Source organism: Astatotilapia calliptera, chromosome 3 (genome assembly GCF_964374335.1).
Source record: "Astatotilapia calliptera chromosome 3, fAstCal68.1, whole genome shotgun sequence".
NCBI classification, from domain to species: Eukaryota; Metazoa; Chordata; class Actinopteri; order Cichliformes; family Cichlidae; genus Astatotilapia; species Astatotilapia calliptera.
In genome coordinates this window covers 4,382,132-4,409,254 of record NC_137424.1, presented here as the reverse complement: position 1 = coordinate 4,409,254, position 27,123 = coordinate 4,382,132, and the positions used below count along the sequence as shown (strand labels likewise).

At 40.4% G+C, this 27,123-nt stretch overlaps 4 long non-coding RNA genes across 4 annotated transcripts in view; 2 read left to right on the top strand and 2 right to left on the bottom strand.

Annotated features, from left to right (window-relative positions):
- The window catches only part of LOC145425134 (uncharacterized), a 323,553-nt gene that overhangs the window by 220,159 nt on the left and 76,271 nt on the right, over positions 1-27,123 (bottom strand). The window lies entirely within an intron of this gene.
- Positions 2,053-3,769, top strand: LOC145424903 (uncharacterized). The gene is made up of 2 exons (XR_013905734.1): positions 2,053-2,712; positions 2,789-3,769. It is a non-coding gene; the product is annotated as an uncharacterized LOC145424903 (long non-coding RNA).
- Positions 3,596-5,572, bottom strand: LOC145424878 (uncharacterized). Its single transcript, XR_013905731.1, has 2 exons — positions 4,119-5,572; positions 3,596-3,724 (listed from the first exon to the last, which is right to left on the bottom strand). It is a non-coding gene; the product is annotated as an uncharacterized LOC145424878 (long non-coding RNA).
- On the top strand, positions 22,980-26,761 carry LOC145424606 (uncharacterized). Its single transcript, XR_013905691.1, has 3 exons — positions 22,980-23,285; positions 25,218-25,373; positions 25,790-26,761. It is a non-coding gene; the product is annotated as an uncharacterized LOC145424606 (long non-coding RNA).

Genomic DNA, 27,123 nt, shown 5'->3' with positions numbered 1-27,123 from the left:
GTGTTGAATAATGACTTTAAAGGTTGTCAAAAAATAATATTAAATAGTGTGCAAATACTGATAACAGTGCAAATGTTTGCAATATAAAAAAATAAATGAAAAATGTAAACATCTATGTTTAGTGAACTTTGCAGTGTTGCTCTGTGGTGCAGCTACGACACCGTAGCAAAGTTTACACACAGTCTACTTGATCCACGTCTGACTGAACCCATGTTTCCAAACCACTGAAGTTTTTTACCTCTTTTCAACCAACAGCAGTCACTCTCCTCTCCAAATAACTTCTGTTTAGCTTTCCAAGCTTCCCTCGGGTCCTCTTAATCAGCGGTCCCCAACCCCCGGGCCTCGGACCGGTCCCGGTCGGTGAGTCGTTTGGTACCGGGCCGCGAGAGTTGAGGCTCAGGTGTGAAATGTATAGTTTTCAGGGTTTTTATTGGTTTTCCATGTTATTTTGTTATCGTTTTTATCGTTGACTTGGTTTTCCTGGGTCTTTTCACGTGTGTTATGAATAAATTTTCTTTTTTTCGGTACCGGCACTAGTTTTATTTTGTTGTATTTATCCGCGACACCTTAATGGCCAGCCCGTGAAAGTATTGTCGGGCATAAACCGGTCCGTGGAGCAAAAAAGGTTGGAGGCCGCTGCTCTTAATTGTTGTGACACGTGTTCGAAATGCAGAGAGGTGCGCTCGATTTGCCACACGGAGCAGTGCGAGAGTAAAGCACGAGGGAGGGGCTAATAATCGGCTCAGTCATTTTTAATGATCGTTGAAAGCCCAGATCGTAATCGAGATTAAAATTCGATTAATTGAGCAGCCCTACCTGGATGTTAAACTTAATTGTTACACCTGGTAAAGCAGCAACGCTGATGATTTAATTAAAGATGAAAGAATTTAGACCATTTTTAACTCTTAGTGTTCGTTTGACTTTGGGACCTGAAGCTGTCGGAGTTTTGGACCCAGATTACTCCGTGAAGCTCCTCACTACGGCAGCCATAATGCTCTGACGATCCATCAAGCAGTGCTGCTTACCAAAGTTGTACTAAAACATTTTTAACAGATTTCTGCAGCCAAAATCGGTTCGAGGTCAGTAAGCACAACCAGAATTCATACATAAGGCACACTCTCGATTTTTGAGGAAATTAAAGGATTTTAAGTGTGGAAAATATGTTATACAGAAGAATATATCGTGATATGGATTTGAGGCCATATCGCCCAGCCCTAAACAACAGGTTATTAAACACATCAGTTTGATCCACAGATCAGATCATACATCAGGTTTACTTCATGTAAAATAAACGTCTCACTCTATGAGCTCCATCAGTCTGTGTACCTCCTCATTGTCATTTCTGAGCAGAGTTTACCTGCACACTTCCTCATGTCTGACAGTGTCACAGTGTGTGTGTGTGCCAACATTAACCAGCTTATCATCAGCTGCTTGTGCTTCATGAATAACTCAGACTGACAGAGTGATGAACAGAGCACAGAGGGAGGCTCTGCTCTGGTCCATCAAGCAGGATTCACATAGTAACATGTTTTTCCTTTGAACACTTCATTGTGTTTAACTTGAAACAGATTAAAAAGTGTTCGATTGTGCACTTCACACAGTCCTGAGTCACAGAGGCTTAAATGTGTTTGATTCTGAGAGGCTTTACTCCTGCATCAACATCAAGTATATGTAGGATTTAAACCGCAGTGAAAACATCCTTAAATATTGATGGTGTGTGAGAGAGTCTGTATTTACTTCTGATTATCTCTGTTTGCAGTGACCCTGAACTGAGCTGGAGCAGCTTCATGTTGTTTTGACGTCACTCAGTAAAACCTGAATGTCGGCTTCTGAAGAACAAACTGGTTTCATCTGTTTCCAGTTAAAGGGACGATCATTGTTGCACCAGTGATGTTGGATCCAAAGTTTCATTCAGATCGTTTTAAACTGTTTATCAAAGACAAATGTTTGAGTGCAGAGTTACTGACTGATAACCAGAGTGGATTCAGCCAATCATCAAATCATCTCATTGGTTTTATTTTATGTAAATACAAACGTCTCACTTCCTGATCGGGGCCCTGTTTCAGGAAGCCGGTTTAGTGGAAAAACTGAGTAAGTATACCCTGAGTTAACGAAAACTCTGGGTTTTCGGTTTCACAAAGCGAGTTCAGCTGCAGCCTGAGTGAGTCACTATGACGACACACTCCGTGAAGCTAACCTGCCCCCTAGCAGGTTTACTACAACTAACCCTGACTGTCTCCGCCCCTTTGTCGGAAACCTGACAGTAGGAAGTGTCGGACATGGCGTGCCACTTCCTTGAAGAGCCAGTAGATCGTGAAGCCCAAATTCTCCGCAGAGCTCTCCGCCGGGAGAGAGTGATCAGAGCGCGTTTGGACATTTTATCATTTCCTGATGATTTCCTGTGTGAACGTTACCGTTTCTCAGCACAATCTATAATTTATTTGAATAACATCCTCAGGCCATATATTACGCATGTGACACATCGCGGACATCCTCTCAGTTCATTACATATTATTTGTATTGCACTTCGGTTTCTTGCAAACGGGAGCTTTCTGTATAATATTGGTGACGCTGAGCACGTTTCCAAGGCTACCGTCTGTCGGGCAGTCAGGAATGTTACAGTTGCACTGAAACGTCTCCTGTACTCGTCTGTGGTGTTCCCCGGTCACAGACCCACAAGATTCATCAAAGAGGGATGCCACAAAATTGCAGGTATCAGGATGACCAAAACTTAATGTATGATGTGGTGATACTTGGACTACTACTTAAATTGTACATTTATTTTCAGGGTTCCCAGGCGTGATTGGCTGTATAGATGGCACTCACATTCCAATCATTGCTCCTTCAGTAAATGAAGGAGACTATGTGAACAGGAAGTCTTTCCACAGCATTAATGTACAGGTACATAGTTCCCTGTAGCATTTCAAACTAACAAATTATTTCATTATAGTAATGGATGCTAATTTGTGTTCTCTGCACTGTGAAGATCATATGTGATGCTGCCAACATTATCACAAATGTGGAAGCCAAGTGGCCAGGCTCTGTCCATGACTCACAAATATTCCGTGAATGTACACTGAGCACAAAATGTGGACATGGTGAGTTGAGAATACTTTAAAATATATAAAGACCAATTGCTTCAGGGACATTTGAACTGAAGTGTACCCTTCTGTCTTAGGAGAGTTCACTGGCTACTTGCTTGGTGATAGGGGGTATCCATGTTTACCCTATTTGCTTACCCCTTACTCTGACCCTGAACCGGGCCCACAGCAGCGATATAATCTGGCTAATTGCAGGACAAGAGCCAGAATTGAAATGACTATCGGAATGCTTAAGGCCCGGTTCCAGTGCCTGCAAAGACTCAGGGTCACCCCAGAAAGGGCATGTGACATTATTGTGGCATGTGTGATTCTTCACAACATTGCCACAATTAGAGGAGAACACTGTCCTTCTGAACCAAACAGCAGTGATCCAAACCATGAACATCCTGACCCTCCCACGGACATACAAGATGGAAGCGCAGTCAGAGACACCATATGTCACAATCATTTCCTTTGACCCATCACCTCAACATGTTGAAAGAAGAATAAACAGATTTTTGTTCAACTGGCTTTATTGGTCGCCTGTATTTCCTGTACACAAAGTATTAAAAGATGTAAACCTCATAAAGTGTCTCTGTTGCTTCCTCCTCTGTAACAGCTGTCAATGTTTCTTCATTATTTTCCTGTAGTAAAGAAATAAACAACATTGCTGTTCTACTGTAAACTCATATAATCTGTGGAGTATTACTCACAACTGCATGTTGGTCTGGCTCAACAGGAGGCTGCACCAGATGCAGTACACCATCACCATCAACTGATAGAATATGAGGTTTATACAGGTCACTTATAACTTACAAGGGACCAAATGGCAATTAACAAACATACCAATCACCTTACACTTCATTGTCATTATGCTCTCAAAGACAACCAAGACTGAGGGAAGGCAAAATCAGTAGGAAAATAACTTCACTACAAAATAATTCATTATGGTAAAGAGTTTATCAAATGAATGAGCAGCACTGCAAAGGTGACTGTGAAGAAAGGATGTATGCACATCATGTATTATTTTGAATTTACCCCTTATGTAGGCACTTGTGTCTTGCGGGGTTATTGCCTCAGAGGATGTCCCCGCAGAGATGCCTTCGGCCACAGGGCGCCCACTGTTTTGGCTGAGGGCCAACTGCTCAGCCTCTGTGAGTGGTGGTGGTGGAGGACCCCCACCTGTTTTTCGGGCCTCCGCTTTTTTTCTGTTGGCTATAACGGGCCACATTTGAGCATACAGAGTAAGCAAATATGTACTTGTAATGTGCTCAGATAATTTCAATAAGTGCTTACAGAAAGAAAATTAATGTAGCCTCTAACTGCAATTGATTTACATGGGACAAACAGACCAAGCACTATGGCTCATAATACAATTACACCTTACCTGTTTGGACTATATTTTTATATTTCATTTTTACTTGCTGCCAGGCACGTTTGGGGCCTGTTGGGTTGCACCTGCGCTCACATCACATCACAAAATAAAATGTATAAAATAACAAATAAAATAACATATGATAAAATAACGTGTTAAATGGGTGGAAATCCCTCGATCAGTGTTTAAATTAACACTCACGCATTGACTCTGTCGGCTATGTTTTGCCATGCATGCTCCCTTTCTTTTGCAGCTGTGGCTGTGTTACTTTTTTCTGCGGAATTTACATGTTATCGGCATATGCTGCCATCAGGATTTCGGCCTCAAGCGCTGTAAAATACATTGACCGCGCCTTCTTTCCCTCCGTCTCCATGGTGACTCGCTTAATCTGTGCTCCACTGATCAGGGCTTTATGTATCCTCGTCCGCGCGCTTCACTTGGGGTTAAAGCAACTCCGCGTTGACTGAACTAATTGTTATCAGCCTTTCTGAAACCGAATATTCCGAGTTGGACAGTTCGGGGTTACTCAACCGTGAGTGTCGTTTTTCACTCTGAGTTTTCCAAACCGGCTTCCTGAAACAGGGCCCTGCTCATAAAGTTCCTAAAGACAAACTGTTAAAGGAGGAAACAGAGCAAACTTACAGCTTCTTCACACACCAACAACAAGCTGCACAGCTGCACACTAAACACAGACACACAGGTGATTCCTGGAAGGAGGCGGGGCTTCACTTGAAGCAGGACAGGTGGAGACTTGATAGGAATTTTCCCCGTACAGGGAGGAGGCTGATCTTCAGATGAGTTCCTGTTAAATCTGACGAAACAAAGTTAAAAGTGGACTCAGTCTTGTCTGATTTCACTCTGTTTTTCACTGAGCAGGTTTAAGTTTTATTAATGAAAATCAGCAGAGCTTGGTACTGATGGAAGACCCTCCTCTAATCGTTGTCATTCAGAGTGATCCAACCTGTTTGTGAATGCAGCTCACAGACTCTCCGCATTTCCACACGACTTAAATGGTAAATGGCCTGCATTTGTATAGCGCTTTACTCTACATTCAGTCATCCACCCATTCACACACACATTCACACACTGGTGATGGCAGCTACATTGTAGCCACGGCTGCCCTGGGGCGCACTGATAGAGGCCAGGCTGCCGGACACTGGCGCCACCGGGCGAGTCCCTTCATGCATCGTTGACCAACGTGGACGTGGTGGAGTAACAGTTGTGGAAAATGCAACAGCTGAGGTTTGAGAAAAGGAGCTAATAGCCAAGGTCAGCGGCTCTCCTACTTCCTCATAAGGAAACTTCTCAGGTGGATGTCTTTCTCTGTCAGAGCGCCTCCACCTTACTGGCTGTGGTGCAGTGAGATCTGAGTCAGTCTTGGTAGGAGTCAAGTCAGGTTCATCAATCACAACATGGTCTGAAGACCAAGCACCTGAGTGAACATAGTCAACACGACTTGTGCCAAAGACTTCAGGTGTGTCAGGTTGGTGGGTTTGCCAACCAGGTAAGGACATTTCTGGTATAACAGTGTCAGAGAAGTTCTGACGTGCACTGTTGGGCTTCCTGTTAGACTCTCTTGGTAAACCTCAGAGCCTGACGTCTACAAACCAACTGTCCTTTGACATTTTTAGATGTGGGGTCAAAAGCAGAGCTGATCGAGGATTTCAGTGATGGCTCCAAATATCTAACCTGCACTTTTACATAGCAGCTGCTCCGTCTGTCAGTAATTTAAAAACTTTTAATAAGCTGCTGTTTCTCACTGACCGTCAGCTGTAGCTGAGCAGGATATCATTGCATTTGAATCCTCCTCGCTCTCTTTAACCCGAGTTCCTTCTGATTGGTTTCCTGGTCCTACAAAGAGAGTCTGCTGCCTGAGGGCCCCACCTCCTCCTCCACCTACTGCTGTGGACATTTACAAAACGTCAATCCAAGAAAAATTGTCTGGTTTGTAATAGATAGTCATTCTTTATTAGAGTCTACAGCAGGAACCAACCTGAACCTTGTTATGAGCTGAATCAGTGCTGGACTGTAGAAATGCTGTTTCAGTGGCTGCTGCAGGAACTAACATGGAAACGTGTTCAGCAGCTTTCCAGCTCTAATATAGGAAACACAAGATCAGAGTTTGGACACACTGGAACCAAACAGTTTTGTCTCGGACTTTTATTTCAGCATCATCGTTTGGGTTGAATTAAAACCTTTCAGCAACGCTAACCAGACTTTACGAGGTAAACGTGTATCTCCAAGAATGTCTTGCTAAGAGTCGCGTGTTCTGGGAAACAACACACAAATCAGTGGCGTCAATAAGGTTGTGTTTCATGTAATACTCTAGACTTTACTGTGAGACCATCACTAACATGCAGACGTCACAAAGTTGTTCACGGATCACATTAATCCAGAGTCACAGACATGCAGAGACACTTCCAGGTATAACATATATAATCCACACAGTCAGTCACAGCTGAGCTCTTTACTGAAGTCAGCATCAGCTCTCTGCTCGCTCTCACATCATATTCATGACAATCAGACGTGTTTCAATGATGCTGCTGTTTTCAGCCAAGCACACAGTCTCCATGGAAGTTTAAACTGGAAACACTGGTAACTGCAGCAGAGTTTCATTTGGAGCAGACCTGATCTTTGTGACGCATCAACATGTCAACACAGTATTTAACAGAACTGCAGTTTGCATCAGATCATACATCAGACTGACCACGTTTGTAATTTCATCAAACCTGCCATCAACATATTCAACAGTACTTACACTATCTTAAACATGTTTTCTTTTTAAAATGTTTGCATATTTATTAAATATAAACTGTGCAGTATTTCATTGATGGAGGCCAAGAAAACACAGTTACAGGAGAAATGTATTTAAGCTTGAAATGTTGCTGCACTCGGTAGAATTGAGCCAACTGGTTGTCTTCATTTTCAGTTCTGATGAGCTCACATGTTTAAGATCATCGGTTTAAAAAACCATAAGGCCGTGGATCCTTAAGGGTTTTATGGTTTGAGTTTACAGTGAGAGGTGTTGATAATGATGTTGGCTGTTTTCAAGTTGAACAATCTTCCAGGGAAGTTTAAACTAGAAAAACGAGTCACTGCCTGCAGCAGAGATTCAGTTTGCAGCATTCCTGATCTTTGTGCAGCAGCAACAACATGTTGTTAACAGAGCTGTGTAAAGACTGACTCACCTCACCAGGCTCTCTTTCATTCACAGCATACACAACATTTACTTCATTACAAGCTGTGCTGCTCAAGTTACTGGAAATAAGTACTCAGTTACTAAGTAATCCCATGTCTTTACTGATTACTTATTTTCAAAAGTATTTGGTTACTTTACTCTTTAAAAAAACACGACTTGAATACGTAATAAAGTAGAAAGTAGACGTTTCAGCCCGAGACTTTTTCTGCATAATCCATCATATAGAAATGAATCAAATTAAAAAGCCTTTCTTTTAATTGTTTTATTGTTTTTAATCTTTTTATTTTATGCATCAAGAAAAGATTAAATTATATTATAGCTGTTTTTGACTTGATGAAATGTGTTTAACATTTAAACCTATTTCCTGTATATTCCAGCACATGACATAAAATAATGTTTTGTGTTTCCACTCCCGAGTGGGGCGGGTGGAGGTCTGCCCACAGCGGTCATGTCAGGGGGAGGATCCGGGGGTTTCTCTGTCAATGTCACGTTCCCATGGCAGCGTGCTTGCTCAGATCTGAAGTGTTATGGTCCTGGGTGGGTGGCCCAGTGTTTTTTGAGTTTTGGTTCCTTCTCACGGTTCCTTAGTTTTTTAGTGTTTCCTGAGTTCTAGTTTTAGGGTTTGTTATGTGGCTTCCTTCTGCATTTCCTGTTTTATTGTGAAGGTCTGTGTCTTATGCCAGAGTGTTCAGTTTGCGTTTCCCCTGTCTCGTCTTGTCAATCAGAATCGGCCGTGCCTCCCTCCTGTGTGTAGTTTCCCCTCTGTGTATTTATAGTGTGTGTTGTCTCGTGTTCGTCGCTGGTTCGTCTGTGTCGTCTCCTTCACGTCTCCCTGCATATCTTTCTAAGGATTTCAGGTTTGAGGTTAGTTTTGTTTAGTGATGGGTAGATGAGGCTTCGTGAAGCGTTTCAGCACATTCCCCAAACTGTACGGATACTGTGTCGACACAGTGTTGCTGTTTTGCTCCATACTGACACCTGCTGGACTTTAAATATCATTGCAGGCAACTTACTTGAGACTCAACAGACACCTAGTCATACTTGTTTACACTGTAAGGTACAGTGGAACCCCGACTTACCAAATTAATTCGTTCCCGAGGGTCTTTCGTAAGTGGAACATTTTCGTAAGTCGAAGCACCCATTGCGCGTTTTGAGTGAGGCGATGCTGAATGATAGGCTATAGGCTAACAACAATACTCTAACTAGAACAACAATACATCAGTGGAACAGCGATGCGCAAGTACGGAAGCCAAGGGGTTGTCTCCGAAAACATTAGAGCACTTTTGCAAACATGTGATGTCTTCAGGGGCGGATCTAGAAGGGTGGCATGCATGTGCCACCCTAAAATGATCCCTTGCCACCCCAAGTGCCACCCCAGTTTTGCATTTGACAGTGTTGTTTATTAAAATAAGATCGCATTAACAGTTTGAGCGTAGTTACAGTCAGCAGTGATATATACACACATATATATATATATATATATATATATATATATATATATATATATATATATATATATATAGTATATATATACTATATATATATATATATATATATAGTATATATATATATATATACTATATATGTGTATATATATATATAGTATATATATACACATATATAGTATATATATATATATATATATAGTATATATATATATATATACTATATATATATATATATATATATAGTATATATATATATATATAGTATATATATATATATATATACTATATATATATATATATATACTATATATATATATATATATAGTATATATATATATATATATATATATATATATATATATAGTATATATATATATATATAGTATATATATATATATATAGTATATATATATATATATATATATAGTATATATATACTATATATATATATATATATATATAGTATATATATATATATACACATATATATATATATATATACTATATATGTGTATATATATATAGTATATATATATATATATATATATATATATATATATATATACTATATATATATAGTGCAGAGGTGGGACCAAGTCATTGTTTTGCAAGTCTCAAGTAATGTCAGGCAAGTCAGAGTCGAGTCTCAAGTCACTGGTGTAAAAGTCCAGTTTTATATATATATATATATATATATATATATATATATATATATATATATATATATATATATATATATATATATGTATATATATATATATATATATATATGTATGTATATATATATATATATATATACATATATACTATATATGTGTATATATATATATATAGTTGGTTTTGTCCATAAAACTACTCATCTACTGACCTTGGTTTTAAGTTGGACAGTGATTTTAAATTGGACAACCAAATCAGAGCAGTGGTGAAGTCCGGTTTTTATCATTTAAGGCGACTGGCAAGAGTAAAATCTTTTCTTTCGAGGCAGCACCTTGAAACAGTGATCCATGCTTTTATTTCTTCCCGCCTGGACGACTGTAACTCACTTTATGTGGGGGTCAGTGAGTCGTTGCTCTCACGTCTGCAGCTGGTTCAAAATGCGGCTGCACGACTCCTAACAGGAACTCAAAAAAGAGAGCATATAACCCCCGTGCTGGCCTCTCTGCACTGGCTGCCTGTGTCTTTTAGAGTTAATTTTAAAATTCTTATGTTTGTTTTTAAATGCCTTCACAGTCTTGCCCCGCCTTACCTCTCTGAGCTTCTTCATCCCCACACACCCTGTCGGTCTCTCAGGTCAGCTGACCAGCTGCTCCTGGAGGTACCGAGATCCAGGAGGAAGCTCAGAGGGGGCGGGGCCTTCTCTATTGTGGCTCCAAGTTATGGAATGATTTGCCCATGCACGTTAGAGAGGCCCCTTCACTGTCCACTTTTACATCACGTCTTAAAACCCACTTTTATTCCTTGGCTTTTAACCTCAGTGAGACTTAGTTTCTCTTTTAATTGAAGTAGTTATTTAATTAATGATTTCACTCTTCTTTTATTTGTGTTTTATTTATATCTCATGTAATTTTATTTTACAGTTCCAGTGTACAGCACTTTGTGTCAGCTGTGGTTGTTTTAAAGTGCTTTATAAATAAAGTTGATGATGATCTCAGATGACCACAAAGTAAAAGATCTCTCAGCAAAATGATGCAACAGTTTAGGCACTGTTGCCCCGATCAGATCAGTGAGCTTTTTATTCTAAACATGAGCTGCTGTTACAGCAACAGACATTAATCCTACTGGTGTCCCACACAACAACTCAGTGTCCACTATGTGAAGCAGCCAAACACAGGCCTGCTCCTCTCACTAACAGAGACAAACTGCTGGCATGTTGGTTTCCATCTATACTGTCCAGTCTCTGCTGGTGGACACACAGCAGCATTGTTTCATCTCGTTTGAGTCATTGTTGACCTTAGCATGTTTTTAGTCTTCTGAGAGCACTGAAGCTTCTTTCAGCCTCAGTACCTGCGTTTTATCCTCAGATTAAATTATTATTCTGTGCTTGATGTGCCTCACCTTTGGCCCTGGCTCCTCCCCTCTGACTGCACTAGGACATACTGTCACCTGATAAAATAACACATGGATTCGTGTCATATAAAAAGTGAGACGTGTCAATTCAGATTCTTTGTCAAACATACACTAATGAATCAGTTTACATCAGCAGCCTGACAACTGTCATGATAAATACTAGTTAATCTACAGTCACCTGTGAGCTCTCCTCTCCACCTCTGAGCTACATGGCAGAGCTGCCTCTGTCACCTGATCAATAACAGTGAGACACTCCACATACATGCAGTCACACATGTGCTTCAAATACAGTCATGAACCATCAGGTCATCCTCCAGTTTCACCTGTGACCTTGTGTCACCATTGCTCTCTGAGCTTTGTGTTGGTTCTTCTGTCACCTGACAAACAGGACAAACATGACAATAAGAATAAAATGTGGAGCTGCTTCAGTGTTTCTGTCACTTTGTGCAGATCCTGACTCGTCAGTAATGTTTGTAGGCTGAGTGCATTTTAAAACTGTGCAAACTGCACTACAAGGTGGAAAATTTGCTCTGAGACTGAGAGAACTAACAGTGCTGATGGTCCGCTTGAAGCTGAAGCTCCGGTGCATGTGTCAAAAAAATCAACACACTGCTTCAGAAGCTCTGTGTCGAAGCTTGATTCGTTTGGCCAGAGTGATCAGTGACGTCCGAAGCTTCATTTAGAACCTAACTGCTTCGGTGTCTGATTCAATGGTTTATAAGGAAGTGAATCATTCGCGGGATTTGTGGAGTGTTTGATGGTGACAGATAGTGAACCACTGATCATTCCACTGAGAGATTTGGAGCCAGTGAGGAATAGAGGAGGTTCTGTTGTGTGGGAGAATTTTGAGTTGATTTTGGTCGATCCGGTGGGTTTTCCAGCTCTGTGTTCTGGCTGTTTGCTTTTGTTTTGTGCGTGTTTATTATATCTGAAAACGGGAAAAAGATAAAATGTCAAAAATCTGCTTCCATAATATAAATATCATTAAATAACTTTAGAAAAACTTCCACTTGACTCTTTACATGTAATGTTGTAAAAATATATATTTTATTGTTTAATTCATCTGAAAATGTTAGTCTGCCAAATGTGCAGCAATTGAATTTATTTATTCTCTTTGGCTGATAGTTTGTGGGGCCCAGGTAGACTGTACAACTGCATCTCTACCAGTTTCTCTGCACTCCAGCCTCCTCTGTGCCATGTGAAGGGATTTTCCTTAAGGCAGGAGAAATGATCTCCACGAAAAGGAACAGGTTCGGCCATCGCACACTAGAACAAATTCTCTGCTTAAATAAAAATGAAAAAGGGTTACCTTAAATGCATCATGTTTTTCATTTGCAAGTTCATAAGCATTTTCCATTTCACAATCAATTCTACCCCCAGGTCAAAAATATGTCTGGGAAAATTTCCCTAATATAATATTATTTATAAATATACCCCTCCGGCGATTAAATGCATACCTGCATGGAGGCAGGACCTCACAGCAGAAGCATACTCCATAATGTGTTGTACATTATTACATGTATATATATGTAACGTGGTATTTTTCAATTATTGTATTTACCAACATCAAGAAGTCACAAGCAAAGAAAGACCACACCATGGTGCATGTTTAAACAAGGAGAGTTTACCGGTCAAAACTATTTATTAAACAAATAAAACACATTTTTTAACCACCAAAAAATACACGTTCAAAGCAACACAGCGGCGGCCCAATATCAGACAGAACTCCACTCTGTAGAGTGAGCAGTCATTATGAAGCAGTTGGTTTTCTTTTGTGGATTCAAGCTGCTCTTCATATTTTTGGCCACCAGATGTCACCAGAGAGGACTGCGTTGAAAAGCTTCGAGTAATGAACCGTTTTTCAATACAAGCTTCAGAAAGCTTCATTTAGCCATCACTACCTGTAACGTTATTGTGACACATTTTATGAGTGAACTTGGCTCTAAGTGACTCACAGGTTTCTTTGAAAAACACTTTCTTACATCCAGCTTCTTCCTCTTTGCTGCCGTCCTCCTCTCCTCCTCGCAGCGCAGGCTTGCCGCTGCTGAAACTAAACAGAGCTCCCTGACAGGCTCAGCCAATCACATTGGCCATACTTGTCACATGACCAGGACTCCAGTAGAAGTAATTTAACTCTTTGGGCACCGCTGGGTGAGATGTATGGAGTGCCAGGACTGCCATAATGCATTAATTAAATACACCATTAAATAATTAATTAAATGTGGCAATAATTAATTAAAATTGGAATTAATTAATTAAATAAATAGTTATGACACATGTAATTAATTAATTATTGACACATTTAATTAATTAATTATTGACACATTTAATTAATTATTGACACATTTAATTAATTAATTATTGACACATTTAATTAATTAATTATTGACACATTTAATTAATTATTGACACATTTAATTAATTATTGACACATTTAATTAATTATTTAATGATATATTTATTTATTTCATTTTGGCAGTCCTGGCGCCTGGCTCTCATCATGAAATAATTTTATCTGTCAGCATCACCCATCAAACTCAGGGGGCGGGGTTAACGCTGATCGAGTCAAAACCATTGCTTTGGCCTGGTGGCCATTGTTTCTAGCACACAACAACCGGCATGTGGAAGCTAACAGAACTGAGCTTTGAAAAACCCTGTTTGTGTGTTACCAAATACCGTTTTAATATTTTTTTAGCCGAGAATGTAGTGGTTTAATCTTCATGTGTCTGGTCGGTTTGTCAAGATACAGCCTCTTTGCAAAAGTGCTTCGATGATGTCGGAGATGTCTGCCCAGTCTCACGGCAAAGCGTGGGATAGACCCGCTCGCCTCGCAAGCAATCGAGCTGTTATTACCACCGACAAAGCGCAGGCCCCGGTACACAGCTGTAGTAACCCCCGCTGACTTCTTTTACTGAGGTTATATTTATCTGTGTTTTATTTCCTGATGTTCTTATGTGTCCTACGTGTTTCAGTCTGAATTATAACTAACATTAAAAACATGTTTAAGGAGGAGAGAGAGCAAATAAATCTGTTTAACATCTGATCTTTGGGTTTTTGTTCAGTAATCAGCGTGACCTGTGTATAAACGCATAAAAGAGATAACGTTGGTGTTTCCGTCATGTAGTAACTGCTGGCTTTAACTGTACAAAGGTTGTTCGACACTATGAAACACATACAGACTTCATGATGTTCGGCTAATATTTTTATTGTGAATATTAATCATGCTGACCTCGCTCTGTACACCACGCAGCGAGGTCAGCATATCCACGATATCCTCAGCTCCATGAGTTAACACAAAGTTTCCCAGCTGACTATCTAACTGCCAACTATTCCAGAGACGTGAAAATATACAGCATAAAGAAAAGTGTAAGAGACTCAGCAGCAGATTAGAATAACAGTTATACATTTAATAAATCACCAAATGAATCCAAGAAACGAGCAAACCTGAGTTTGTGTTCCCTCAGCTGCAGACTCGCTGCTGTTTAAATGTTTGAAAAGGAAGATTAGATATAAACAAACGTCAAACATAGACTCAGTCTGCCTTCACATTTGATATGAGGCCAGCACGTATAGTGGCCTCAGCAGGCTATTACTGAAATACACGTGCTATATCATAAACTATGATATAAACAGGGAGGTCCTATTAACATGTTTAGTTTTAAAGGACACCTTCCTGCCTTTAGTCTCATTCATGAGCAGTATTAGTTTTCTTCTAACATCCAGAAGTCTGCACAATGTGTTTCATAGTTTGTAACAAGCCTTTGACAGGTAAACATAACATGACCGAAAAAGCAAAAAAAAAGAAAAAAAAAAAGAGAGAGAGTGTTGACATAAGAAGAGAAAATTCTCTCAATTATGGAGACAGACAAATGGTTCATTTATGTTTGATGTGTGTTTATTCCTCCCTAAATATCGTCGGTGAAGTTTGCCATGCACGTCAGATTTTCCTGCGCATTTTTATACCTCTGCCAACAGAGAGAGAGAAAAAATCACATTCTAACAGACAGCTGGTGCTTAGAATACAGTTGAATAACTATTAAAAAACAGATGATATTTAGATGATAGTTCAGTCTAACACATGTGCCACTGAACCATTAAACGTCTGTGAAACTATGCAGTTATGAAACGTAACTTTAACCTCAGCCAAACCGATTTGCTCAGTTGTAAATAAAACAGCGAAGTAAACGTGACCCGACAGACAGAACCTGAGTGAATGAAGTCCAGCGTTTAACCACTGAGAGCTAAAACTCAGCTGAGGTTTCAAAGCTGTGTGCTGGTGATTGGACATCAGCCGCTGATAAAGCTGCTTCGCCTATAAAGTGCTCTGTAAGGAAACGAGCTCCAGCAGCTCTGCGCTCGGGGAAAACACTATATTTACTTATCTTGTGCAGAAAAATGCGCTGACATTGCTTTATATCGGGCACCGGCTGCCCAGTTAAACTGTGACTATCACCAGGTAACTAGGCGTGTTTCTTGAATTAGCAGCAGGTGTTAAACAGCTGACAGATGAGGAGGAGGATGCATGCAGGTAAACTGAGGGTCTGTTGAGCTGATCGCTGGTTTCGTGAGAAAAATGTCAGCTCGTTCTTTATGTTACAGAAGCACAGAGACACAAGACCAGGCGGAAAGAGACGATCGTTCGGTGAAAATGAGAATCTGCGAATGCAACATGTGGAACACGGAGAGTGGAATATGTAAACAAACCGGTTAACGTAACCCCCTCGGTGCACTCTGCATGCTAATTGTTAGCAGAGCTAGTGAAATCTCTGAAAACATCTGAGCACTTTTGCAAACATGTTCTATGTTGACAACCTGACCAGACATACGTCGCGACACTCGCGGCTAAAACACTGTTAAAAGTGTAGCTGGTGACAGAAAAACGGGGTATTTTAAAACTACACCACCACCATTGCTGCCTGTGATTTGATCTGCATTCTGGGATACCTGGCTGCCCCAAGTCTACACAAGCAATCGATTATCTAGGATCGACCTGTTTTGACTTACTTTGCACGGCAACCAATCAAATGTTAGAGAAGCTGCATGGGCAGCGTTAACCCCGCCCCCTGAGTTTGATGGGTGAGGCTGACAGATAAAATTATTTCATGACGAGAGCCAGGCGCCAGGACTGCCAAAATGAAATAAATAAATATATCATTAAATAATTAATTAAATGTGTCAATAATTAATTAAATGTGTCAATAATTAATTAAAATGTGAAATACATAAATAATTAATTAAATGTGTCAATAATTAATTAAAATGTGAAATACATAAATAATTAATTACATGTGTCATAACTATTTAATTAATTAATTCCAATTTTAATTAATTATTGCCACATTTAATTAATTATTTAATGGTGTATTTAATTAATGCATTATGGCAGTCCTGGCACTCCATAGTGACGCTGACAGATCGTTTTTCTTTCTTTCTATCGGGTTTGATTTTCTTTACTGGAAGAGATCAAATTATTGGTGGGGACACGTCACTTCCGTCCGTGACAATCTACGCCCTTGGTAAAAAACTTTGAAGTCCGAACTTTCAATGTGGCTGAAACAGACTCAGCGTTGCTGCAGCTTGTTGCTGTGTCAGCTCACATCAGTCATGTGATCTGGAGGTGCAGCGTGTCCGTGGACCACAGAGGGTTAATAACACTCACCTTCCTTCATTTCCACAGTGTAACATCCACCCACCTGTGTAAAATCAGAAATTCCCATGGTGTTGTTCAAAATGTGCTCTGGCACAATCATAAGCATCACTTGCTGCTGGAAACAAGAAAAAAGCCGTCCTGCTATGGGCTGAACCATTTGTTAATGTGGAGGGGGGGACACTATGGAATATATCCAGTTCTAGCATTTATATTCACTGCTGACTGTAACTACGCTCAAACTGTTAAACTTATTTTAATAAACAACACTGTCATATGCAAAACTGGGGTGGCACTTAGGGTGGCAAGGGATCATTTTAGGGTGGCACTTGCCACCCCATGCCACCCTTCTAGATCCGCCCCTGCTGATGAAGCCAACAGGTTCGCTTCATTTGCAAAAAGCAGATATGAGTTTCTGAGGCCACAGTCTTCTGTGGCTGAAGGGGAATCAGGGGAAGCCCTGGAGGAGTCCACCACCCACCAGAAACAGGTCTGAGCTCTCACTGCAGTTGTAAAGGGGCTACACAGCCCACATGAGGCTGAGGGATGCAGCCTTCTGTCAGACTGTCACTAACACAGAGAAACACCCGTGTACACTCATACTCATGGGCACATACACCAATCAACCTAACCCCACTAACTGCTCGTCTTTGGACTGTGGGAGCCAGAGAACCCAGAGAGGACCCAGACATGGGGAGAGCATGCAAACAGCTTAGATGTTGGATTTGAACCCAGAACCTTCTTGCTGTCAGGAAACAGTGCCAACCACTTTTCCACTGTGCTGCCTGTTTGACTCTGATACACCCATTTTTGAGCTCTTAAAAACAGCCCTCCACACAACAGAGACAAACCATAAAGGACTTTGTGGCTTGTAGCAACCGAAGAAAGTTTAAGGTGCAAAATAAAGAGGTTGAAAGGAAAGTAATAAAGGAAACATGTAATTATAACAGTAATGTTGGCTGTGTATCACGTGTGGCATGTCATTGTGGGGCTGGCCTCTGCTGGGATTGAGAATATGTGATGGCGGGGGCAGGGTTGGTTACTGGGGTTTATCCTGATCTCCTGTTTAGTGGAACTGTGCTCCTTTGAATCCACAGCACTAACCTGGCACACACACATAAAATGCATCATTGCTACAGAGCACAGCAGGACTCATTATGAGTGGTGGGGCAGGCTGGATGGTGTTGAGGAGTCGTATCGCAGTGACATTGGCTCCCCTGCTTCACTCTCTCCTGCCCCACTAATGCAACTCACTAATCCCTCTGTCCCCTTTAGGTGGGGCTCACGCTGACAAGATAAAATAAGCTGCACGACTGGTGGGTGGGGGCTGTGCTGTCAGCCCCCCTGGGTCTGCTCCTCTGTGATCCTCAGTGGGCCAGTATGCCTCTCCTGGTAGCTCCATGGGGGATGGTGTGGTGGGTTGGTGGGTGCCATGGCGACTATGTGCGGACTTCACATTTTTGTCTGCTGTGACAGCTCCTTGATCTGGGCGGGGCCAGTGGGGTGTGGGTAGGTCCTTTGTGGGGCTTTGGACGTTGCCTGAATATTGTCAGGCAGCTGGGTGCTGTGCCTCGACCCTTTCTTCCTTTGCATTTGTGGTTTGGTGCCATAAATGCACAACATAGAAGAGCCACCTCGACGGGACAACACTCAGCGGTTCATCTGTCTCTCTTCCACAGCATGTCTTTATCCTGTCTTCCTTCTCTCACCCCAACCAATCACAGCAGATGGCCCCGCCCCTCCCTGAGCCTGGTCAGAGGTTTCTTCCTGTTAAAAGGGAGTTTTTCCTTCCCACTGTCGCCAAAGTGCTGCTCATAGGGGGTCATATGACTGTTGGGTTTTTCTCTGTATGTATTATTGTACGAGCTACCTTACAGTATAAAGCACCTTGAGACGACTGCTGTTGTGATTTGGTGCTGTGTAAATAAAACTGAATTGAATTAAGAAACAACTCTTAGATTCCTCACATGATTCTCCTGTATTCCTACGGGACGCCAAGGTAATATAACATGGAAGTGTGTTACAGTGCCTGGTGGCCACATGTTACCCATAAACTGTCAACCTGACCGTGCTGTAGCTACGTCCAAAGACTAGTTAAAGATTAAAGCTTTTTGGGGGGTTAAATCTGACATAAATAAAGAAAGAATAACATTAAAGTCGATTCTTTTGATCACTGTGGTTCTACTTTGAGGATATGACGTGTAAAAACCCTCAGTTGTGGCTGGTGGATCTCACATTCCTGGTCTTTGTAATTCCAGTTCAATGAAGCCTCATTTTCACCTTTTTCCAGATAAATTTTCCCAACTGTTCTAATGTCCATGCTGTGGCATTGTCCCATCATTTGTATTTCCTGTTAATGGATTTTTAATATGGTCTGGGAAATTACTATATATGAGTAACTTCCTGTTGTATTGCAGCTTAAGGCCATTGTCACTGAAATAAAGCCCAAGTTGTAATAGTTTGCATCCAGAACGAGGAAAAGGAAGAAACCCAAACACTGCTCAGTGGATGAGTCCGTCCTGGAATAAATACCAGGACAAAACTAAAAAGAAGAGCTTGTTTCCTCGAAGCAACAACAGAAAGCTCTTTGTCTCTACAGATGTTTCTGGGAAACACGTTAACAATATTTAAACATTTGTTCTTAATAAACGTTTTTACTTAATGATGCTTTATGATATTTCTATCTGACCTAATGCAGCAGCGTATCCACATGAACTCTGCAGTGTTTCTACCCAGAGGCCACCGTGGTCCTTCTTTACTAATGCTGAGGGTTTTCTCCCAGCCGTGATAGCCTTTGACAGGTAAACTGAGTCATTCCAGCCCAGTGCAAAAATAACCTCCCTGTCTGCTCTTAACTTCACGCATCGATGCTAAAACGTTGCATAACTGAACCTGCAGACTGTGATCCTGTAGCTGTCGAGGAGAGGGCTTGATGCCGTCCATCTTCTGCTCAATTAACAACGCCTGCAACCTTTTGAGCCTTGGTCCTGCTACAGTCACAAATATAACATCATCACTCTTTATTTCATGCACTACAGACTGCTGTCATTTCTCTGTTATGGCCCCACAAGGTCACTGAATTCTGTCATTCTTCTCCAATCCATGGTTTTCAGTCACTGGTGGGCAACATTACTCTACCACGACTGCAAACAGTGGACAGTTGGTAGGTAGTCCTGCAGGACGCCTGTCTCGAGCCAAGGCTACTTGGAACATCTCTCCATGGAGGAACAATGAAGACATGAAGAGAAACTATAAATCTTTGGGACTTGTGCTCCAACAGCTTTGTTTAAAGGCCTGAAAGTGGCGACGTCTCTCCCAGAGCTCCAGCTCAGTGACATCTATGTGTGCCTTGTATGCTTCAGCTGACGCTGCTGCCAGGATGAAAGCTGTCAAACCGAGCACAGCTACATGTTCCACCTGGATGGGTAAATAATGTGTTTGAGGTGAGAACAATCAGGAAAGCTCGCCAGCGGCTTTACTTCCTGAGGAGGCTGAGGAAGTTTGGCATGAACGCCAACATCACCTCAAATTTCTACAGGTGTGCAGTCGAGAGCTTGCTGACGAGCTGCATCACAGTTTGGTACGAAGCTGCTCTGCCAGCAGCCGTAAATCACTACAGAGGGTGAAGGCAGCAGAGCACATCACTGGCACGAGGCTTCCTGCCATTCAGGACATTTATCTCCAGCGGTGCCTCCATAAAGCACACAGCATCATCAAGGACCACAGCCACCCAGCACATCAGCTGTTCTCCTTGTTACCATCGTTACAGGAGTCTGTCTGCTCGGACTACAAGACTCAAAAACTGTTTCTACCACCAAGCCATACGACACCTCAACCACAACACTTAAACACACACAACACAGCACTCAGAAGCTACCTGCAGCTTCACAAGTACTCTGTTTAATCTGCACTGGTCACTCCACTTTATTGTCATTGATATTTATATTTAAAAGTGCAATACTGAAATTTTCTGCTGCTCATTCCTGTGCAATGTCCCATCTGCCCTCCCGTCATATTTCTCTTCAAGATTTTCTTATTTAATCACTAGTGTACATATATTTATAGATACAAATATATTTAGTCATCTTTTCTCTTTTACCATGTCTCTCTACTATTTTTCTATTTTCTTTATTATTTTATTTTATTATATTTTCTCCTACTGTATCAAGCTGCCGAGTGACTGCTGCTCGTCAAACACATTTCATTGCAATGTTGACCCTGTGCTAACTTGCATATGACAAATAAAACTGAAAACTGAAAAGAAGAAACTGGAAAGGTAATCTCCACATAAGCAGCTTAGATGACCTTCCACGTGTAAATCTTACAATGTGTTGACTTGGACATGAACAGTGTAGGACCAGAAAAGTCCCAGCAGTGTTCATTTGTCACATTAATGTAAAATGAAGTATTTTTCTGATGTTGGGTTAATCGTTCCTACAGTTTAAATGAGCCGTCACTGATGTTCACATGTGGCAGCCATACTCTACGGCTTCTGTAAATAAACACTGATTACTGAATCCAGTTTTGGCTACATTAAACTCAAAGACGTTCAAAGGATGGCTGGAAAGCTACAGACTGCAGTACTGTTTGGCACCAGTAGCAAAGTATGTCTGTTGTGGAGTTGTAGACATGTAACTTGAACATGTTTGTAACTTTTTACTAGCATTTTGTTTACTATGTTTCAGATCTATGGCACTAAATGGGGGACTGACCACGTTTTTGACCTTGACTGGACTTACTGGGTCCAGTAAAGATATCATAGCCAAAGGTGGCTCTGCTTCCAGTTCTGGCTTATAGGAAGATCTCTGAAGGTTGGGTGTAATCCTCTCCTGACTTTGGATCACTCTCTTAGATCTAAACCTCCAGCTCTGGACTCGCCATCCTCAAAGACTGCTCCATAAGAACACAGGCATGTGTGAACAGCCCACTCCTCCTTTGGTCAATGGCACACACTTTTAGACGATGTGTATTCAGCATCTGGCAAGAGTGGAATCAACTGGGGCTCTTTCTAAATTGGCGTCACCATTGATTGTGGTGGTGGCAGCAGCTCATTCTGCTGGCTCTGTGTAACAGGGTCATAAATCACATTGTTATAATGTGTTCTAAACCCCCAAACTGCTCCTTTTATACCTGACTTTTAGGACCTCCAAGCCTGTACTTGTGTTCATTATCAGTTAGAGCCCCTCCTCGTTCTTTTCTTCTTCTTCGGTGCAATCCTATAAATACAGTGTACCCCTTTTGCCTCTCCCCTTTTCTACAATCCCCCTGTGGGAGAGGTGGGTGTCATTTCTTTCCAACACTTTAAAACACACATATAATGCATATTTAGCCACCTGGATGTTTCTGGTTGCAATTTTAGTTCGATTATTGTCATTATTAAGCCTGTTTTTGTTAGATGTTATAAGTGTGTCGTATGTGTGTATCATAAATGTGTTTTAGGCGCCATAAATGCTAGCATGAATATATACTCCTTGCTAGCTTGGGAGCTGTGGTGGGTTGAACTAATCCTCTTCCCCACTGTTTGTATTTGGTCGTAGGAGCTGGAGTGGGCAAATTATTTACTGGGAGGTCTTTCTTTCTTTTACCTTTTTTATCAGACACAACGCAGAATCACACCGGTTACATCTGCAGCTCATCCATCACCTGTTCTTCCCATCACTTAATGTTTTTGCTGCAAGACGTTGGAGTGAGTGCCATCTATTTTGCTGTTGTTTGGAGGCATTTTAGTTCAGTGAGAGACAGGAGGTCACGCAACAAACTGCTCAAACGAGTGGAAGCCGCTGCCCTCTGCTCGTCAGCTGGGAAACCTGGATCTCCCTTGTTGTGTTAACAGACCTCTCTGCATTGAATCATACCTGTTATTAACCTCTGTCTCTCTTCCACAACATGTCTTTATCCTGTTTTTCTTCTCTCACCCCAACCAATCACAGCAGATGGCCCCGCCCCTCCCTGAGCCTGGTTCTGTCGGAGGTTTCTTCCTGTTAAAAGGGAGTTTTTCCTTCCCACTGTCGCCAAAGTGCTGCTCATAGGGGGTCATATGATTGTTGGGTTCTTCTCTGTATCTATGAAGCGCCTTGAGGCGACTTTTGTTGTGATTTGGCGCTATATAAATAAAATTGAATTGTCAGGGTCAAAGTTCAGAGGTAAGTTTGTTTAGCAAATGAATGACAATAAATCATACACACTGAAAAAAATGCAATAGGGTGGTTGTTGAATTTGCATAGAATTACTTCATATATCCAGCATGACTAATTTAAATTTCACATCTAAACATATTTTTGTCTTTTAATTTTCACATATTCTTTAAGAATATTCATTCTTTTAGAACAAATCATGTTGAAAAGAAACAAGTTAGTCGTGTTTTATCCTCAAGCTCCGCCCCCTGGAAAGGAAAAATCGGCTGCACTGTCCGCCATTTTTGTCTCTCGCTTTGGAAAATCTACTACCATCTGGAGTTTTACACTTGAAGGTAAATAAGATTTTAAAGCTAACACACCAGTGAGAACGAGTGTAGACCCTTTATATATGTGGACTTTTACTGGGGTGTTGTTATTTTACAGGTATGTGGGCTGTTTATCGAAAACCATGAAAGGCCAATGTTAGGCTCCAGTTAGCTAATGGTAACCGAAATTATGCGATAAGCAAATTAGTAATTAACATATATAATGTGAGTTAATATTGTTTCTATATTCTTTCAGTCTAAATTAACAGACTATTACAAACTTGCATCGGTGTCTGTAGTAAGTGGTGGTACCTGCAGTGTCTTAACCATTAAACAAGCTAATGTAGGGCCGGGATATGACTAGTTTGTTGAAACATGTCTGCTGCCAATGTGACTGCTCACACACGGTAACATTACCAGCACATAGCCACAGCCGCTATAAACATGCTGAAAGGTCAATCTAGCTTCTGTAGTCAGCAGCTGGAAGACTCAACACAGACCCAAGATTCAGTGTAACGGTTATCTAAATGTTGTGTGTCCTGTTTGTAAGCCCAGAAAAAGAAATTAAATAAAATGACGACCTTGAGCTTCAAGCTAATGTAAGCGTAATGCTATAGCATAAAGCGACTAATGCAATGATGAGGTTGTTAAATTAGTAAAAATACAGTAAATATATCCAACATGAATCATTTATATTTTTGGTCTAAACATAATTAAGTCTCACGCCTTTCACTTGTTTTAGAAGGATGTTCAGTCTTTTAAAATCAGTCATATCAAAATAACAGAAAATAGTTATGTTTTCTGTTGAAACTCCACCCCCAGGGTGTGTTTTGCGAGGGAAAATTCACTGTGGCGGTCCGCCATTTTTTGTCTTCGCTTCGTTTACGTTTGGTGCTGAGCTTTACTTTGTCAAGGTAAACTGAAAACTACATGTTTGAGAGGAAACGAAGAGAACATCCATTAGATGGGGAAGTTTTTCTCATGAATTGCTGTTGAGCAACATAATGTAAAAAACAAGTCATTCCTTAAGTTAACTAACGATAATGCTAGCTTAAGCTGCGAGACAATATTATGTGCATTAGCTTTTTTTCAGTGTGTGCCCAGTCACATCCGCTTGTTTTTTCTCAGTGAATACAGACTAACAAACTCGTGTCCATTTAGTTAACTGGTTGTACCTAAAATGTTTTAGTTATACAGTTAAATAAGCTAGTTTGCCATGGGGTGGGCTCTGTGTGTGTTGGGGGGGGGGGGGGGGGGGGTGTCTTCACTAAAGTCGGTTTATTTAGGGCATGACACCTATGCAGTACTCATTAGGAGAGGAAGTGCATGACGTGGGGCTTTATTTCATGTTCTGGGGCAGTGAATGTAATCTACTGATAACATGTTAAAGACACACAAAAACCCAACAAATTATTTTAACTGATTTATAGAGAGACTGAGGGGAGGGCTTAAAGAGATAAAAATAATGACAGTATAAATATGTTAAATTTATTTTTTCTGTATCGATATATGGTGCTTATCCCTGCTGAAGGGCAGATTGGTGTTGCTTCAGAACAATTGTCTAGCACTGTTATGTAGAGGTGTTACTGTTAAGGTTTTAATAACATTATTTTATTTACTAGTGAAGATTTGCATATGTTATCTCACATTCTGTAAGGTAAATTTTCTGGAAAGGTCAAATTAACTAATTTAACTAAGTATTAATGAAAGACCTTGATGTGTATATGACAATAATAGATGTCGTTTCTGGGTCATTTGGCAGAACTGCAAAATGGCCAGAAGGAGGCAACTGCTGTGGTTGCAAACAGGCTTTGGGTGGTTTGGAAGTAAGGGCAACTATGGAACTGCTCAGCAACATGGGACCCATAGCTAATAAATAGTAATATAACTTTGTGTGGATGTAACCTTGTGAGATTTGAGATTTTGACAGCATTTTTATGTGACAACTTCTCTTTTTAGATAAATGCAGAGTTTAAGCGCATTACCACCATGCCACTGCAGTCCAGATTACTCTCGCAGATAGATGTGCTATCTGACAAACTAATAAAGGTCTTCAAAAGGCGAGGAGGACAAATAGGAAGAAGACTTCAGAACATTCTGGAGCCCACAGCCCAGGTAAGAAAAAAATTAATTTGTGTATACACTTTAGGGAAAATAATAATTTTAACAAAATGCTGCTTGTCACTCTATGCCAGGAGTATGTCGAAAATCACCTGGGATTTTCACAATTTACCATGGGTGCGTTTTTTTTCTTTTTCTTTTACCTGCATTTTTCTATGTGTGGAGTTGATAGTTGAACACCTCTCTGTGCTCTGACCGTATTCTGCTTCTTTGCATGGAGATTTCACTTCATTACCTTTTTAAGCATTCTGAGGACTCAAGTCACATGCTGTAATGAATCCATTTTTGTTCACCTAATGTGTTAATGTTAACATTTTTTGGAATAGTGACACAGATTAAAATAAGATTTGGTATAATGTTCTTTGACCAGTGTTCTGTTTAATTAAATTTTGGAATTCTGCATTTTCTAGGCCACAGATGAAGCCATTATCCAACGATCTAATAAGGAAACAACCATGGGAATTTACATCATAAAGTCAAGAGATGCCAATGGCAGCCCTGAGGACATCGGGATAGTCCTTGAAGGCCAGAGAGTCAGGATTTGGATAACTATACCCTAGCAGCTGCAATGCTGTTTGGACTAATGTACACTTTGAACCTCACCTACCCACTGGAAAAGTATACCTTCGAGGTATTATAGAAACTGGTTATGGAGCTCAAAAGGAACAGCCTTTCAAAGAAGGCCCAGGTTTTCAGGACCAGACTGTACGATTGAACAGTTTTCCAGTTATGATGTGGGAACAACATGTTTACCTCTTCAAATATGTACCATCCTTTCTTTTAAGCCAGCACTGGTAAAGTTGCAGTACATAGTGAAACTTATTTTTCTGGCACTTTTCAACTTGGGGCCTTTATTACTGCAGTTTTCACTTTTCAAGCCATGACTCTTTTAAAAAAAAATTCAAACTTTGAATGTCCATTTTTTTCAATGGAAATGGTGCCTTGCACCAATTTCACCAGTTTGCAATTTTTTTCCCAAGGTGCACCACTACAAACAGATTGCATCGTCTAGTATTAGTGATTGTGATGTTTAGTGATAGAAGCAAGCCAATACTAATCAGTTTAGGTCTCTTGGTTGTGTGCCTGTGGGTTATAATGTTATTTTAAGTCTCTTCTTTGTGTCATTTTAATAATTACACCCCTGTTGCCATATTACCTTATGGCTCTTACATTTAAAAAACTATTTTTTACATAAGCGCGATGTCATAAGGCCCCACAATGTTGAATTCAGGTTACAGCAGATAACTTTGAGGAATGTTATGGAATGTTTTTCAAGAGATGCATTGTACAAATATGACTCATGTATATTTTGGAAGCCTGAATTGAAAGTCCATTGTTACAACTGTGTAGTATTTTCAAAAATACAGGTCATTGTTCAAAAATGTTTTGCTTATTTCTTTGATTGAAGAGAAAGTGTACAGTACATACAGTAAGATCAGCCTTAATTTAGTTTTATTTATTGAACACTCAATTATATACTATATTATATTATATATTATATATTAGAAATTTGTTATAAAATAAAATAAGCTTACCATAAAATAATCTTGTCAATATAACACATAGTAGTCCAATACAATTAACACAAAAAGTTCATGTCTGATAAACAAGTGGTTTCTATAAATATTTGACCGGAATGAAAAACATAACAACAACATAAAAAAGTCATGTTTGTGTTACCAGAAAAATGTGTGCAGGTATAACATAAAAAACTAAGGTTAACCAAACATAACTTAATTTCGTG